The sequence below is a fragment of the Peromyscus leucopus genome, chromosome 10 (genome assembly GCF_004664715.2).
Source record: "Peromyscus leucopus breed LL Stock chromosome 10, UCI_PerLeu_2.1, whole genome shotgun sequence".
Classification (NCBI taxonomy): Eukaryota; Metazoa; Chordata; class Mammalia; order Rodentia; family Cricetidae; genus Peromyscus; species Peromyscus leucopus.
This window is the reverse complement of record NC_051071.1, coordinates 8,333,958-8,350,806: the sequence shown is the minus strand read 5'-3', so window position 1 is coordinate 8,350,806 and position 16,849 is coordinate 8,333,958. Positions and strand designations below refer to the sequence as shown.

Genomic DNA, 16,849 nt, shown 5'->3' with positions numbered 1-16,849 from the left:
GCAGATGTTAAACTCGTGGTCAACTTGTAATAGAATTATCCCTCAAGACTGGAAAGATTTGGTTACAGCTGTCCTAGAGACCAGACAACCATTACAATGGAAAAAAGTGGAACAAAGGGGAGGCTAAAATGATAGAAAAATGATGTAGGACTAGAAGTGTACAAATCTCCCAGGATCAGCTTCTTGGAGAAGGCAATTACACTGATATACAAAGAAAATGTTTATATGATAACCAAACCCTAATTCTATGAAGCATGGCAGCCATGAATGTGCAGGACAGAGTTGGGGAAGCAGGGAAGAAAACTGATTCATTTACAAAAGTTATACAGGGCCCGAAAGAAACCTTCACAGATTTCTTACAAAGGCTGTCTTCAGCAGTAAATAGAATGATACCAACTTCAGAAGCTAAACAGATAATAATTAGCTTTTGAGAATCCTAGTGCAGCATGCAAAAGAGTAATTAGGCTGTTAAAGGCACAATCAGCATCATTCAAGGATTAGATCAAGGACATAATTAATATTGAGTCTCATGATCATGATGATATATGGATAGGAGAGGTGATTTCAAGAGCTTTGAAGAAAAATAATGTCAGATGCTTTAATTGCGGTAAACAAGGTCACCTAAAAAGGGACTGTAAACAGGGCATTCCTAGAAACAATGTTTCTTCAAGGAACAATGGCAACAGAATGTCCCTCCCTTCAGGATTATGTTAAAGATGTGGTAAAGGTAAACATTGGACTAATGAATGTAGATCAACAAGGGACAGACAAGGTAATTCTTTGCCTCTGCTGTCATGAAACTCACTGAGGGGCATCTCAAAGGCCCTGTGGCAAATTCAGTTCAGTACTGTCCTGCCATCTTAGAAGAAACCCCTTCTCAGAGCAATTAAGTAACCAAATGCCTATTGTAAAAAACCATACTGCTCCAGGTGATAGAACAGCTATAGCAGAGAGGACAAAAAAATTCAGGAGAAACCATAAAGTGAATTTTTTGGCAAACTTCGATAAATAAACATAGACCATAATTAAAAATATGAATAAATGACATTCTCTTGGAAGGTCTTATAGACATAGGTGCAGACGTCACAATAATTGCACCAGAATTTTGGCATCCAAATTGGCCTCTTCAGGAGGTAAATGTTCAGCTGTTAGGGATTGGAACATCATTTCAAGTAAAACAGAGTGCAAATGGGTCAAATGTATAAGGCCAGAAAGACAGAGAGGAAAATTAAAGCCATATGTGGCTAATATAGCTATGAATCTATGTGGACAAGATTTGTTACAACCATGGAATACCAGATTAACATTCCTCAACCTCAGAAACAAACCATAACTAACACAAGTTTCTGAGAAAAATATTAGAAGGTATTATAAAGAACAGTCACCAGCCATCTAGATTGTAAAAGAACAGGGCACAACAGCTGCTGATCTTTCAAATACACCAACAGCTCTACCTTGAAAATGGTTAACAGAATGCCTTATGGGCTGAGCAAGGGCCTTTAACAAAGGAGAAACTACAGGCCTCAGAACAGCTGTTATAAGAGCAGTTAAAATTTCAGCATATTGAAGAATCAAGTAGCGCTTGGAATTCTCCTGTAATTGTTATTAAAAGAAACCTGATAAGTGGAGAATGGCAACAGATTTAAGAGCAATTAACAAGGTCATTCAGTCAATGGGCTATCTACAATCTGGAATTTCTTTGCCTACTCTGTTACCAAAAGGATGGCTTCTTATAATTATCTGTTTAAAAGACTATTTCTTCTCAATATCCTTACAAGAAAAAGACAGAGAAAGATTTGCCTTCACAGTGCCTACTTATAATAATTCTCAGAAAGTTAAGACAATTCAATGGAGGGTTCAACCACAGGGAATGTTAAATAGCCCAACCCTTTGCCAATATTTTGAATGACAGCCATTAGAAGTAATACATAAACAATTTCCTAAATCTATAATTTATCATTGCATGGACAATATTTTACTAGCTTATTCAAGTGCAGATACTTTAGAAAGAATGTTTGAATGTGTAAAAAAAAAAAAAAATTGCCTTGTTGGGGATTACAAATTGCTCCTGAAAAGATACAAAGAGGAGATTCTATTAATTATTTAGAATATAAAATAGGTCTTCAAATCATTAGACCCTAAAAGGTGCAAATTAGGAGAGATTAATTATGGACTCTTAATGTTTTTCAAAGATTATTTGGAGACATTTTCCATCTACAAACAGTTGTTGGGGTAAAAAATGATGAACTGAGTAATTTGTTCAAAACCTTAGAAAGTGACAAGGACTTAAATACTCCAAGAGAATTATCAGCTGAAACTGGGAGAGAACTGGCCTTGGAGGAAAAGAAAGTACAGAAAGGACATATGGATCCAAAGTCTGATTGCATTCTGGTTATTTTACCCTCTAAGCATTCTCCTAAAGGTATTTTAATGCAGAGGGAAGATATTGGAATTGATATTTCTAACAAATAAACAGAGTAAAAAATTAAAAACATATATGGAAAAGATCTCTTAGTTGATTTTTAAAAGAAAAATTGAGACTTCATCAAGTAGCAGGAATAGATCCAGCAGAAATTGTAGTATCTTTAACTAAGGATGACATTGACAAATTATGGGCAAAAGTGAGTCTTAGCAAAGAGCATACAATAATTTTTTGGGAGAGATTAGCAGCAAATATCCCAAAAGTGATAAAATTCAACTTATAAAGAGAGCTAAATGGATCCTGCCTCACATTGTACAGTAAACACCAATATCTGGAGCCCCTGCATTTTATACAGATGCAAACAAACAAGGAAAGGCAGGTTATAAATCAGAAAATGTAAGTAAAGTGGTTCCAAGTCCTTATAATTTGGTTCAAATATCAGAATTGTATACTATTCTGATGGTATTAATGGATTTTTTTGGAAGCTCTCAACATAGTTACTGACTGTCAGTATGCTGAAAGAGTAGTTTTACATATTGAGACTGCAGAATTATCCCTGATGATTCAGAATTTGTTATTTATTTAGTTACAAGATATAATCAGGAAGCATTATATATGACTCACATCTAACCCAATACGGGTCTGCCAGGCCCTCTAGCACAATGTAATGATGAGATCAATAAACTACTGATAAGAAATGTGCTGGAGGCTTCAGAACTTCATAAAAAACATCATGTCAATAGTAAAGGTTTAAAAAGGATTTTTCCATAACCTGGCAACAAGCCAAGGAAATTGTAAGAAAATGTCCTATTTGTTCTTGATACAATCTAACTCCACTACCAGCAGGGTGTAACCCAAAGGGTACTCAGAGGAATTAAATCTGGCAGACAGATGTGTTTCATTTTGTAGAATTTGGAAAATTGTAACATGTACACCACACTATTGATACTTGTTCAGGGTTTCAAAGGGCAAATGCTCTGAGTTCTGAAAAAGCTGATTCAGTAATCACACATTTCTTAGAAGTATTGGCCATCATGGGTATACCTGCACAAATTAAAACTGACAATGCTCCAGGCTATGTCTCTGGTAAAATAAAACAGTTTTTTTGCTTATTACAATATAAAGCATATTACAGGTATACCACATAATCCTACAGGTCAAGCAGTCATAGAAAGAGCAAATCAAACTCTAAAGGATATGCTAAATAAACAGAAAGTATAACAAAAACCCTCAGAAATAGACTGCATAATGCCCTATTAACTTTGAATTTTCTCAGTGCTAATGAGAAAGGGACAACAGCTGCAGAGAGACATTGGATAATAGAAAAACCTACAGAATTAAATCAGCCTATATACTTTAAGGATCTGCTGACCTCAGAATGGAAGCCAGAAGATGTGTTACATTGGAGACAAGGTTTTGCTTTTTGTTTTTATAGGAGAAGAAAAGCTATGGATATCATCAAAATTGATAAAGGTTCAATTTGAACAAGAGAGACCTCTTAATTAGAAGAGGTGATAGTTCATCAACCAGCATGACCATCCAATTTAAATTAACTTATACCACTAACAAATGTTTTTCATTTAATCAGATATAACTTGCCAAAAGGGAACCTCACCAAAGTTAGGGTTGGGGAAAGGTTTTTGTTTTTGTCTTTCAGGAGAATGAAGCCTAAGGAATCTGAAGAACACTGGACAAATGAGACATCTGAAGAAAAAGGACAAATCATCCAGAAAAAATGTCCCAAGAAAAAGAGTCAATTAGCCTATAGTTATATTACATATAAATTTTCATAAATCTTCCTAAACGTTTGTTCCTGCTGTTTTCTATAGATACTTAACATAAATAGTCTTTATGTAGTCTGAGTTCAAAATTAGAGCTGGCTTTGGAGTTGGAATGTGGCTCTCTCCTTCTCCAAACTCAAGCATTGCTTGTTAAAAAAAAAATGCAAAATCTCTGTATCATGTCAGAAGAGCCACATTCTGATATAGGATAGAAAGAAACCAAAATTAAGGAACTATTTTATTGCCACTAATCTCATAATTCTTTAGTTCCATTTTGATTCTTTAAAACTTTTCTTAAGGTATGAATTTTATATCAAAATTTATAAGATTAATATATATATATATATATATTAAACTTTTGTTATGATATTGTCATATAGAGTACTAACTAACTCTAGAAAAAAGGCTTCATCTAGCTGCCTGCACATGTTTTCATGTTTGAATCTCTATCAGTTTTCTGCAGGGAATCATGACCATGCCTAACAGCTACTTTGAAGTCTCCAAAAAGATTATAGGGCCCCACAAGACGATTCCACATGGACAATAATAATACCACTAGGCTGACAAACAACACCCAAAGATCAGCTTTGGACTAAAAACTGCTCAAGACAATTTCGAGATGGCTAGCTGAGATGATCCAGCTTCACAGACTATTCAAAGGAGGACTTGAGACAAGCCCTGCACTTTTGCATTATTCAGAGCCTGGACAACAAATGATACAGCTACCTCTCCCAGGACTTGACAATTAACCCAAATTTTTTTTTCTTTTCAGAATCCTCTAAAGATGCCTTTGCCAACAAACAGCAGGAAGCAATTTTAAGAACACGACACCCACATACTCAAAAGAGGTGAGGTGGGTGGTGTTTGGTCTTTCAATGGGTTTTGGATAATTGTCATTGTTTAGAATGGTTGGTTACAATTTGTTATTGTTAATGGTCAGGAAAAAGGCTAAACAATGGAAATTAAATTTAAAGTTCTTGTTTAAAAAATTAAAAAAGAAAAAAGAGGATATAGATAAGATGTAGATTATCGAATCTATTCTGAAAAGATATGCTATAGATAAAAAGGTAGATTATTGAATCTACTTTTAGAGAGCAACTACTAGTTTTAATATTTTACATTGGATTGGATTTTTGTATATTGTATACAAATTATATATATTGATACGATACAAATGTGAGATTGATTTTGTTAGAAAATGCTGTACATATATTTCTAATCTTGTTCAAGGTATTGTACCTATACATTTCATTTAACAATGTAATGCAATTTGCTAATCCTTGAAAGTTATTATTACCAACTATTAGGATATAAAGAAATGAATGTTAGTAGTTAAAACATTATAAACGAACTTGTAGTCATATTAGGTATGTTTTGAAAGTCAAGCAGAGATATATTTTAGTTAGATAGGTCATCTTCAAACCCTTCAGAGATCTACAGAATGTGGCATTTAAAATGTTTTAATAACATGGACTTTTTTCTTTTTCTTTCCTTCTTTTTTTAATGACTATGAGACATGTCTGCCCCTGGCAGCACCAATCTACTTCAGAGAAGATATGTGCACTGAAGAACCTCCACATGGAGTTAACATTCATTGTGACAAAAGTTAACCACTAGGTGAGAAAGTGCCCTTGCATCAACTGCTGACAGTATGCTATCGAAACAAAAGAATGAACTGCTGATCCTTGCCAAGACAAGTGTGGTTGCAGCTTTGGCAACAGGTGTCCCCTGAAGCCAGGGCAATATGGCCTCATCCCTGAAGTGGCTTCACAATCCAGAAAAGGTGCATTGCCCTTCTTTTGAAGGCAGCTGAACAGGCAGTGGGTCAGTGGCTCCTCCTGGTGTGCAGTGGAACATCAGCTGGAGCAGTTATTCTTGGAGGAGTCACTAGACTGATGGAGTCTAACCTCTCAGTGGCAGACTGGCATTTAATAAAAGAGATGAAGCCACCCACAAGCTAAGAAGAATGGGAAGCCAAATTCTCAAAACACCAGCATTTTCCAGAATTTAAAATCCTGAATCATGACATGACACTGGTAGAATTCAAGTTTATCTGGTACATGGAATACCCGCACCAAATGTGGGGTCAAGCTGTAGGCCTTGTGTACATCCTACTTCACAAATGAGTCTGTCAGATATGCTAAGCCTGTAGGCCAAAGATGATTCCCCAATGTTGCAGAGAAACCTCGAGTGACTGTTCAGGAAGCTGGCTGTTTCTGTCATAACTCACATATTTTGGAAGTTGTTTGTTTGCACTTCCTGTTTTACTAGGTAATATTACTTCCTTCTTGGGTCTCTGAAGGAGTTGAAGTTTAGATAGTTATAGTATTTTTCCATGTTAAGAAATTTCAGAAAAGAAACTCACTAAGAGGTGTAAAGTGTATAAATTTGAAAGACATAATAAGATAGTTTTTTGTTGGTAATACAAGATAGGATAGAAAATGAATTAGGTACATTTTGTACTCACCAAAATAGGACAGATAATGGAGTATTTTCTCTGAATTTGTCAAATGCAAATGGACTAGACAATGTTGATGTATTTATTGCTTGTATATACTGTATGTAATTATTGTACTTATTGTATGCAGTTTTTCTTAGTTATAAATTTTAAAAATTTTTTTATTAGATTAAAAAAAAGAGAAATGTGGTGATATTTTATTTGTGCAACCCAATAAAGTTTATCTGAGGATCAGAAGAAAAAGCCAGCCACTATATTAAATATAGAAGTCAGGCAATGGTAGCACATACCTTTCATCCTATCATTCTGAAGGCAGGGATCTGTCTGGACCTCTATGAGTTCAAGGCCACACTGGGAACAGAGCTAGGTGTGGTGGCACACACCTTAAATTTCAACACTAGTTAACCATGGCAGTCTGAAGATCTGTACAGACCTACAGGAAGTGACGGAGCTGGGCAGGAAGAAAATGTGATGTAGCTGGATGGAAAGAGGAAATGATATAGCAGAACAGAAAGGCATATAGGTGTGGATATACAGGAAGTAGGTCTCTTGGGAGCTGAGGTGTTCGTGAGGTGAGGTTGACTTGTAGTTTTTGGTATTCCTCTGATCTCTCAGGTCTTCACCCCGATATATGGCTCTGTGTTTTTTTATTTACTAAGACCATTTATCAATCAGTCTACAGCTCTCTGTGCTCTTCTCCACTCCAGCAAAGTCTAAATCCACACTCATTCTCCCCAGTAAATCCCACCCTGATGTGGTAGATCCCTTAAACCACAAGGCAATTTATTAGGGTTCACTTATATCCATGTGGATTTGCTATTTTAACAAATGTAGAAAAACATTTATCTTTTCTTGGTACTTAAAAGTTGGACAGTCCAGGGAGGAAGCAGCACAAACTGGACACACTTTATGTTCTTCTCTGCGGCATGCTGCTTGACTTGACCTGGCAGCACACAGACCAAATGAACCAAGTCACTTTCAAAAGATCAGGGGTCAAAATAAGTTATTGGGGGTCATAAACTTAAAAGGAAAATGCTCATTTATTGGGTCCTTGCTAAGAGAGGCTAGCACTGCACTAGTCAAATCATTCAAACTTCGCTAAAAGGAAGTCATTTTAAGGCCATTTTGGAGAATTAGAAAATGGGATGAATGAAGTGTTCTGTGCAAAATAAATTTCCTGTGGCTGGCGATCTGAACTTCCATCCCTCTGACCAGAAGCCGAGCTTCTCCACGGCTGCACACAGAAGGGAGAGGGCCGAGGCACATCTACAGGTCTGCAGACACTTATCTGATGACTGTCAGCCTTCAGATTCACTTCTTGAAATCCTGGCTGACAAGCAGATAACACCCTGGCCTGCCCAGTCCTGACATCATCTTAGGTAAAGCCCACTTTGAGGGAAAACTCCCTTCCCCCTCTCTCTTTCTCTTTATTCCCAGAAGGTATGCACTTCCTTCCTCTCTGTGTTTTTCTCTCTCCCCCTCTCCTCTCTCTCTCCTTTCTCCTTCCCTCTATTCCTTCTCCCCCGCCCCCAAAATAAACTCTCCATGTGGACATGTGTCTGCATGGTGTGAGTGACTTTAAATCACTCCATGCCACAGCCAGGCCTCAAAGTCTACATGGCATGTCTCCCTCACCCACTGGGGCATCTTGGCCCAATCCGCCAAGGCCTCCCTCGCACCACATCATAACACTGGTGGTGCATCATTCAGCAGGTTACCCCCTGGCGTTCTTTCCTACCCACTGGCAGTCTGGGAAACGCTGGGACCCGTAACTTCCAACTGGAGGATTCCAACCGGAGGGTCACTGAGACCCTTCATCCTATTGGTAAGTCCCTCTCTTCTGGCCATTTTCCACAAGTGAGGATTCGTGTCTCAACCACGGTTTCCCACCTTTTCAACCCTGTTCATAAGCCCCAGTTCTGGGCAACCATTCATCCTTTGGGTGAACACCCTTTCTGTTTGTCTTAGGACCACTGAGTGACTTGTGCCATTTTTAATCAATCCTCACTTAATCTCTGGGACACCAGAGACTTTAGCTATTGGATCTTATTACCTCACTCATGGAAAATGTTGCTTATCCATTGGTCACCTGCTGCTTATCCATTGGTCACCAGCTGCCTCCCACCATGGCTACACCTTAGCATATCTTGCAGCAGGAGGCTCCCACCACCTTAGAAACATCTACCCTCCCCCTTTTCTGTTTTGCTTATCTGTCCTGTTCACTCCTCTCCCAGCTCTAGCCCGCTGGGTGCCTCCATATCGTCTGCTCCGTTTCTGTGGCTGCTGCCATCTCATGCTTTCACTCAAAATGTCTCCTTCTCCTATCTGCCCTATCTGCCCCTCCCTCCTGCAGCCACCGCCGACCACAGCTTCACCTTCTGGTTCATTCAGTTAAAAGTTTATTTCAACGCCTGGTGGCTGTAATGGCACACGCCTTTAATCCCAGCACTCAGGAGGCAGAGGCAGGCAAATCTCTGTGGTGGTATTCTAATTGTACTGAAATGTGATTTTGATTGTATGTTAATAAATAAAGTTGCCCGGGGGTCAGAGCTATTAGAGCCATAGCAAGAATGTGGCGGTGGTGGCACACGCCTTTAATCCCAGCACTTGGTAGAAGAGCTAGGTAGATCACTGTGTGTTCAGGGATACAGCCAGCATTGGTGACATATGCCTTTAAGACCTAGGGAGCTGTACATACAGACAGTGACGAGGCAGTCATGTGTTTGAGTTTACAACCAATGAGAAGGCAGAACAAAAGACTATGAAATGACTTACACACAGGAAGTAGCTCTCTTTCGGGAAGCTAGGAACTCGCAGGAGGAAGGGTGAGATTTTAGCTCTGAGCTGACCTCTCAGCTTTCTCTTTTACATTGGTTCTGTGTTTCTTATTTAATAAGACGGTTGGTTACATCTACAAATCTCTGTGAATTCGATGCCAGCCTGGGCTACAGAGCCAGATCCAGAACAGGCACCAAAACTACAGAGAGAAACCCTGTCTCAAAAAAAAAAAGTTTATTTTGTACGTGGGAATGGAAATGTGTGACTGACATGGTCAAGAGACTGTGTTTCTGGCTGACTTTGAATGCTTGAAATTACATATTCCATATCTACTCCATTTGTCTTACAACAACAACAAAAACCCCACATGACCACATGGTTTTGTCGCCATATTTGATAAGGGCAATCATGTGGTCAGGGGCCATCATTATTAAGGACAGCAAAAAAGTCACTTCCTGTCTGTGGCTGGAGCATGGGCAGGGCACCCAGGGCCAACTATGATGGGACATCAGGAAAGCTCCCCCTCATGCTGTACATTGTTTTACTTGGCTGAGGACTGGAGCCTCCAGTCTGGGTCTCATGGGCTCAGAGACCTATCCTCTTCCTCCCTCCCAGGCTCTTGGGCATCAGCAGCACCACATGCTGGCGATATGGCCAACGTGCCAGCTCATTTTATAGATTAAAAAAAAAAATCAAGCCTTACTTTTTCTAAAGCTACTAGGTCTCTTAACATAAATAGATTATTTAAATGCTTCAGACCACTTTCCCTTTCTTTGATATTGTTATATTAAGGTTTTAAAATTTCAGATTTTAACATTAATAGAGTTCTGATGCAGTTTGGGTCACAAGCTCAGGATTTTGAATTTTCTTTGGTTGTTTTCATAATATAAACTTATAGGTATGAGTCTACTGCTGTTTTTCAGATACCCATTACCTGCTTTTATGTTCTTTTATAAAATAAAAATTCATATAAGCTTCAAAGGATCAAAAGAAATCATAAAACTTAGATCCACTTCACAGAGGTCAAAAGAACTCCAGATAAATGAGTTTTCCACACCTGTCTATTCCTGAGGATGGCATTTTTCTCTCCCCTAATCTCCACTTCCCAGTTACTAAGACCATGAGCCTAAAAGTTCCAAATAAGTTCATACATTTTAACTCTTGTCTCGAGTCTACGTCTGTTTCAGTGGATCTGGCTGACTGACACATCCAAGCATCAGCTACTGACTTCAAGCTGTGAGTCATGGATGTACTGAAAGCTGATGTGGACAAAGCCAGCCAATATGAATGCTCCTTATTTCCAGCTGGATCAAATCAGATGCTTCTGATTAATACCCCATTGCCTAAATTCCCTCCTTATCCTTTGAGTAGCCTTTCAGCCTCCCTGGGCTCTTAAGACCTGTACCCTGTTTTAGCTTAATAAAAGAGAATGTGTCATCCTGTGCTCCCTGCTCCCACACAGGCTAAATGGCTAAGTTAAAGGTAAACCCCTGGCATAAAGACAAAAAAATGGGCTACCTAATACCCATTGATATGTCCAGAAACTGGACCCAAAATTGTCAATTTATTAACTAAAATGGTTCTGCAATAAGATAAGACACTTGACCTCCTTTATGCAGAACCAAAGAGGTATTATATGATCTTAAGAAATTATTTCTATATAAGTCATTCAGGATTATAATCTGGCTGTACTCAAAGATGGCATCAAAACTACAGGGCCTTACAAATGGTAACAGACACAGATATCACTGCCAATGGATTAAAAATGTCCTCCTTACTCAAGGTCTGTTCAAGTTTAGGAATGTAAGCCTCCGTGTCCTTGCTAATTTTGTTAAGCTATAACTAACTGGGAAAACTGCATGTCCAGATTTAATTTATACATGCTCTCAAAATTAAACCTAAATAACATCTGATTTTGTTCCCCTGACCTCATCATGATGCAGTCATCTTTTACTGGGGTTTACTAAGGTTAAAAAAATACATTTAGTCCAAATGACTTCTCTGTCAATTTTATCTCCTTGTAGAGTAAAGAAACAACAATCCTCAAACATATTAGACTGGTGTGAAATTTATCTGTTCAGATTAACAAAAGCTAACTCAGAGATTTACACCTATGTCTTTGCCAAGTGTTCAACACGAAGCTTCTAGAGAATAAATGACAGCATATGTTTGATAAATAAGGTATTTGATTTAAAAAAAAGATATATATCCTATGATGGAGTTGCTGATCCCCCAGAGGGTCCTTTTCTCTGAGAGTCCTTTTCTCAGAGCTGGGTCACACCTCAACTCACAAGCCCCTTTTCTCTTATTCCCATTTGGCCCTGGGATCTTTCCCTTGTTACTCTTCTTTGTCTTCTTAGGAGACAGTAAGTCTTAGTCCTATGAAAGGTGCTAACATATTGGAGACTTAGGGGATACTAGTTGGTAGTCATTCATACCTAATGGACTGACAGTCTTCAAATACTCAGAGATCTGCAGAATATGGCATTTAAAGTGTTTAATTAAAAAGCTTTTTGTGATAAAGAGGCATACTGGCTCCTGGCAGCACCTTTATTTCCTTCAAAGAAGATGGCTGGGCACAGAAGAACCTCCACACAGAACTTGCTCCAGAGTGGCAGCAACAGCCACTGAGATGGACACAGAAGAACCTGACTGCTGCCGGGGCCTTCTTCAGACCATGGACAACAGGACTCTGGGAAACCATTGCCTCACTTTTGCCTGACAAGGTAGGCTGGTCCTTCCCACAAGTTCCTACCCCACAGCCATTGGATCTTCTGAGGCCTGGCAGGCCTAGGCCTGGCAGCTGAAGACTGATGTTGTTACCCTAAGACTTGTGCCCATGATGACCATGGAGAACCTGGGGGTGGCTGTCTAGGAAGCCAGTAGGTAAGTACCTGCAACTTTCAATTGCTAACTCAGGTAAAATTTATCCTTCTCAGATCTCTGAGTCCATCTGACAACCAGGCTTTGCTTCAGCTGCTTTCTCAGATCTCTATGTAAAATTCACAGGCCTCATTCTCTTAGTATCCTTAATACTGCTCTCAGTATCCTCTGGTGAATTAGATAAAAAAGAAATAGATTTAAGGTTTATATGAAGACAGGAAAGCTGTCTCACTTGTGTTCACTTACTTATCTTTCTCAGACCTGATGATGTTGCCAGTTTTAACAGCTCTCTCCCCCAACCCCACGGTTTCTGTGGACTTTACTGGTCCCAGCTTTTAGAGACAGGCTAGCACTGGAGAGGGTAGGGAATCCTCCCTCTTCCTTCTTCACTCATCCAACCAATTCCATTCAGTGAATTTCCGCTGGTTATAGATTTAAAGATGTGTTTCATTGGGCGAAACCAACCCCTAAAAACTGTTCATATCTTTGAATGCAAAACCGTAGCCTTTTGCTATGACACCAAGTTGTACATCTGTTCCAGTGGTTCTACACACTTACGGGTTCCTGCATAGGTCCACCCCTCCTGCCAGACTTGTGCCAAGACCAACCATCAGGGGCTCTTCAAATACCACCAGCCCCTGCACCAGCTCTGAGGATGCCAACCCCAACCACCAACCAAGGCTACCAACCAGGCGAATACCAGAAGGTTGATTTCACCCACATCTCCACTCATAAACAGGCTCTGTATCTCTTAACTCTTACTGACACCTTTACAGGATGGATGCACTTCCCACCTCCAGAGAAGCAGCAGATGTGGTGGTGGCTCCTGTGCTCCTGATGTGGCATCCATCCCCCAAGCCCCTGGTGCATCACTGCTACCAGCACTCCAATCAAAAGGACATATCTGCTGCTGTGTCTCACTCATTCACCCCTGCCTCTTCGGTACAACCAGGGCACTCTTCCATTCCATTCTTTCTGGCAGTGATCACTTTGCCATGGATAGACCTGCTCATGGGGTTGATGATAACAATCTATTTTTTTCTCCTAGCAACCTGTCTTCTCAGCTCCCTCAAGGAACTGAGGCCTGAAGACTGCATGACACCAGCTAACTGAATGCTTCTTCACTCACACCTCCTGCTGTGTGTGACCCTGACCCCACTTCATCCCAACTCAGCAGGAAGCGGACTCAAGAATGTGGTGCCCTCACCCCTACTTGCTATGCACAACTCACCCTTTATAATAATCAAAGGGAGATGTTAGCATCCAGACTCACTTCCTGGAATCCTGGTCAATAAGCAGATACCCTGGCCCACCCAGTCCTGACATCATCTTAGTAAAACCCACTTTAAGAGCAAACTCCACCTCCCCTCCCCTCTCTTTTTCTCTGTATTCCTATGAGGTATGCTCTCTCTCTCTCTCTCTCTCTCTCTCTCTCTCTCTCTCTCTCTCTCTCTCTCTCTCTCTCCCTCCCTCCCTCCTTTCCCCTTCCCTCCGTTCACTCGTCAAATGGACATATGTCTTCATGGTGTGAGTGACTTTCCACTGCTCCATGCTGCAGCCCGGCCACCACTTCTGCAAGGCATGTCTCCATCCCCTGTACCTGGGTATCTCCATCTCTTCACTTCAGCTTCCTTCTGTGCATGTCTTTCTCCAGAGTCTTCCCTCCTTTATAAGGCCACAAATCACACTGGAATAGGGCCCTCTCTAATGGCATTATATTACTTTGGTCCCTGCTGTGGGATGTTCTGTATGGCAAATGTGTTGCTCTGATTGGTCAATAAATAAAATACTGACTGGCCAGTAGCCAGGCAGGAAGTATAGGCGGGACTAACAGAGAGGAGAAAAGAAAGAACAGGAAGGCAGAAGGGGTCACTGCCAGCCACCGCCAGGACAAGTCGCATGTGAAGATGCCGGTAAGCCACGAACCATGTGGCAAGGTATAGATTTATGGAAATGGATTAATTTAAGCTATAAGAACAGTTAGCAAGAAGCCTGCCATGGCCATACAGTTTGTAAGCAATGTAAGTCTGTGTTTACTTGGTTGGATCTGAGCAGCTGTGGGACTGGCGGGTGACAAAGATTTGTTCTGACTGTGGGCAAGGCAGGAAAACTCTAGCTACAGATCCCTATTTTCAAATGAGGTCTCATTCACATGTATTAGGGATGGAACATCACCTGTTTTAGATGGAATACATTTAATCCAAAGCAATTCCTACTGTTTCTCTTTACCAACACACTACAGAAAAAGATACACACAGGGCCAATGAGATGGTTCAGTGAGTTAAGATACTTGCTGCCAAGCTTGGTGATCTGAGATTGCTTTCCAGGACCCACATGACTGAAGGAGAGAAACAACTCCCACAAGTTGTCCTCTGACCTACACATGCATGTTGTGACACATGCATCCCCCAATAAAATGAACAAATATATAACTGTAATAAAAATTTTTAAAGAAAGAAAATGCTTATTATTGCTATGAGAAATAGTTAAAAGTCTTGGGTACAATAGCTGATCTCTCCCAATCGGAATTTAGGAAAAATACAATTAAACTTAATTAACATACTCTATTATACTAAAACCAGCTGTATGAGTCTGAAGTTACATATGTTTCTTGAACATTACAGAATACATTCAATTTGTCATTGCTTAGTTATCATTTATTTATTGAATGCTCAGTATACCCCATGCCTTATGCCACCTGTTGGAAGTCTATCCATCAGTGAAACATGTTCCTAGTTTGCCTGTTTACAAGACTAGAAATTTGATATCCTGTTGCAAATGTCTAGTTATAGGCCAGCAGTTCCTGAAATGAAACTTGTAGATCGGTTAGTGAATTTCACCAGCGCTGTGACCACATGGTTGATAGAACAACTTCCAGGAGGAGAGACAGAACTGGGCTCACAGTTTCAGGGCGTTCATCTATGGTTGCATGAACAGAAGAGCAAGGTGGAGGATGCTGTTCACCTCATCGTGAGAAAAAGTGAGAGCAAACAAGAGACAGAACCACGTGTAACTTCATGGACAAGCCCTGTCTTTCTGTGCGATCTGCTTTGTCCTGCCAACACCCCCTCCAAATAACACTCTAAGCAGCACCATGAGGGGACCAGCTGTTCGAAATACAAGCCTGTTCCAACCATATTAAAACCATAATAATATTTTAACCATAATAATAGCTGCTTGCCAGTTTCATTCAAAGACTTTGAGTCATAAAAGGGATCAAAAGAGACACATAAGCTACTCAATACCTAGCAGGGGAAGTTGTACGAAAAGGAAAAGAAACCTGTAGTGCAACTACAATAAATATGATCACATTTCCATGTCCCATGAACTTCAGAAAAAAAAAAACAAATCAAAACAGAAACTGTATCTGACACCAGGGAATTGTCATCAATTTTGTTAAGAGTAGCAATGCCATGATGATAATATGGTGATTTTTTTTTGTGTTGTGAAGATGTACATATACGTAAATATCTGTGTAAAATGCCACAGTACCTGTAATTTACTTTTAATAAACTTCTGCCAAAAAATAAATTAAGCAAAATTTTAAAACATTACTTTTAAAATCAACATGTATATGAAGTTCTCTATTGTCAGTATCCTTTAAATTTTACACAATAAATTTGAAAACTATGTTAAATTTTTTTAACATTAAAATTAAAGTTAAATATAGACACTTGGACTTCTAATTTAAGTTATTATGTTCTGTCAATATCTCCCACCTATCATTACTCTCCAAAATTAATAAGATGCTAATAGGTCATATTAAGAGCACTACCATTTCTGTACCTTCAAATGTATATTTTTAATATGGCTCTAATTTTATTTTATAGAAGGCATTTTAATATGCAATGGTGAAAATAATATTGAAGAGTAAGAACACTAGTACACCAGCCACACATTTGATTACTTAAATGATTTTAAAATATTTCAGTAAATAGAAACCAGTTCAAATAACCAGTAGTGTTAACACGTTATAAAAGTGAAATGTAAATTAAATTTGGGGATAGTTTTGATTTCATTTGACAAATCAGACTAAAAGAATTCCAAAGTAGATTTAAGAAAGTCTAAATATATAGCAAGAAGGCAATGTGACAAATATTTTAAAAAATAACATTTCCTGTCATGTCTAACACTCATATACTGGCATGTTGCATCCCTGGGAGGGCCATCTTCTCTGATTCAGTAGAAAGCTTTGAACAGAAACACATGTATCACAATAGGCAAGAAGTTTCATAAGCTTCCTAAGTTTCACAGTACTCCTGGTACTAAATGAGGCAACAATACTGCATCATAACTGGCCTCATGTCTTGGCTAGTCAATAAAGTATTTCTTGAAGAGTTATAAGAAATATAAACACAGGTGCTATGAGAAATGAAGAGAATGAACAGTAGAGCTACCCATAAACCTCCCAGTTTAGGGAGGAAAATAACACAACACCAGCAAGAGTTGAGTGCTCTTGAGGTTAACACACACTTGGAGCTAAAGGAAATCAATCATGATAAGTATCCATCAAAGTCAGCAGGGAAG

At 39.3% G+C, this 16,849-nt stretch overlaps 1 protein-coding gene across 5 annotated transcripts in view; it reads right to left on the bottom strand.

Moving 5' to 3' along the window:
* Nucleotides 1-16,849, bottom strand: part of Vrk2 (VRK serine/threonine kinase 2) — a 131,607-nt gene that overhangs the window by 36,086 nt on the left and 78,672 nt on the right. The window lies entirely within an intron of this gene.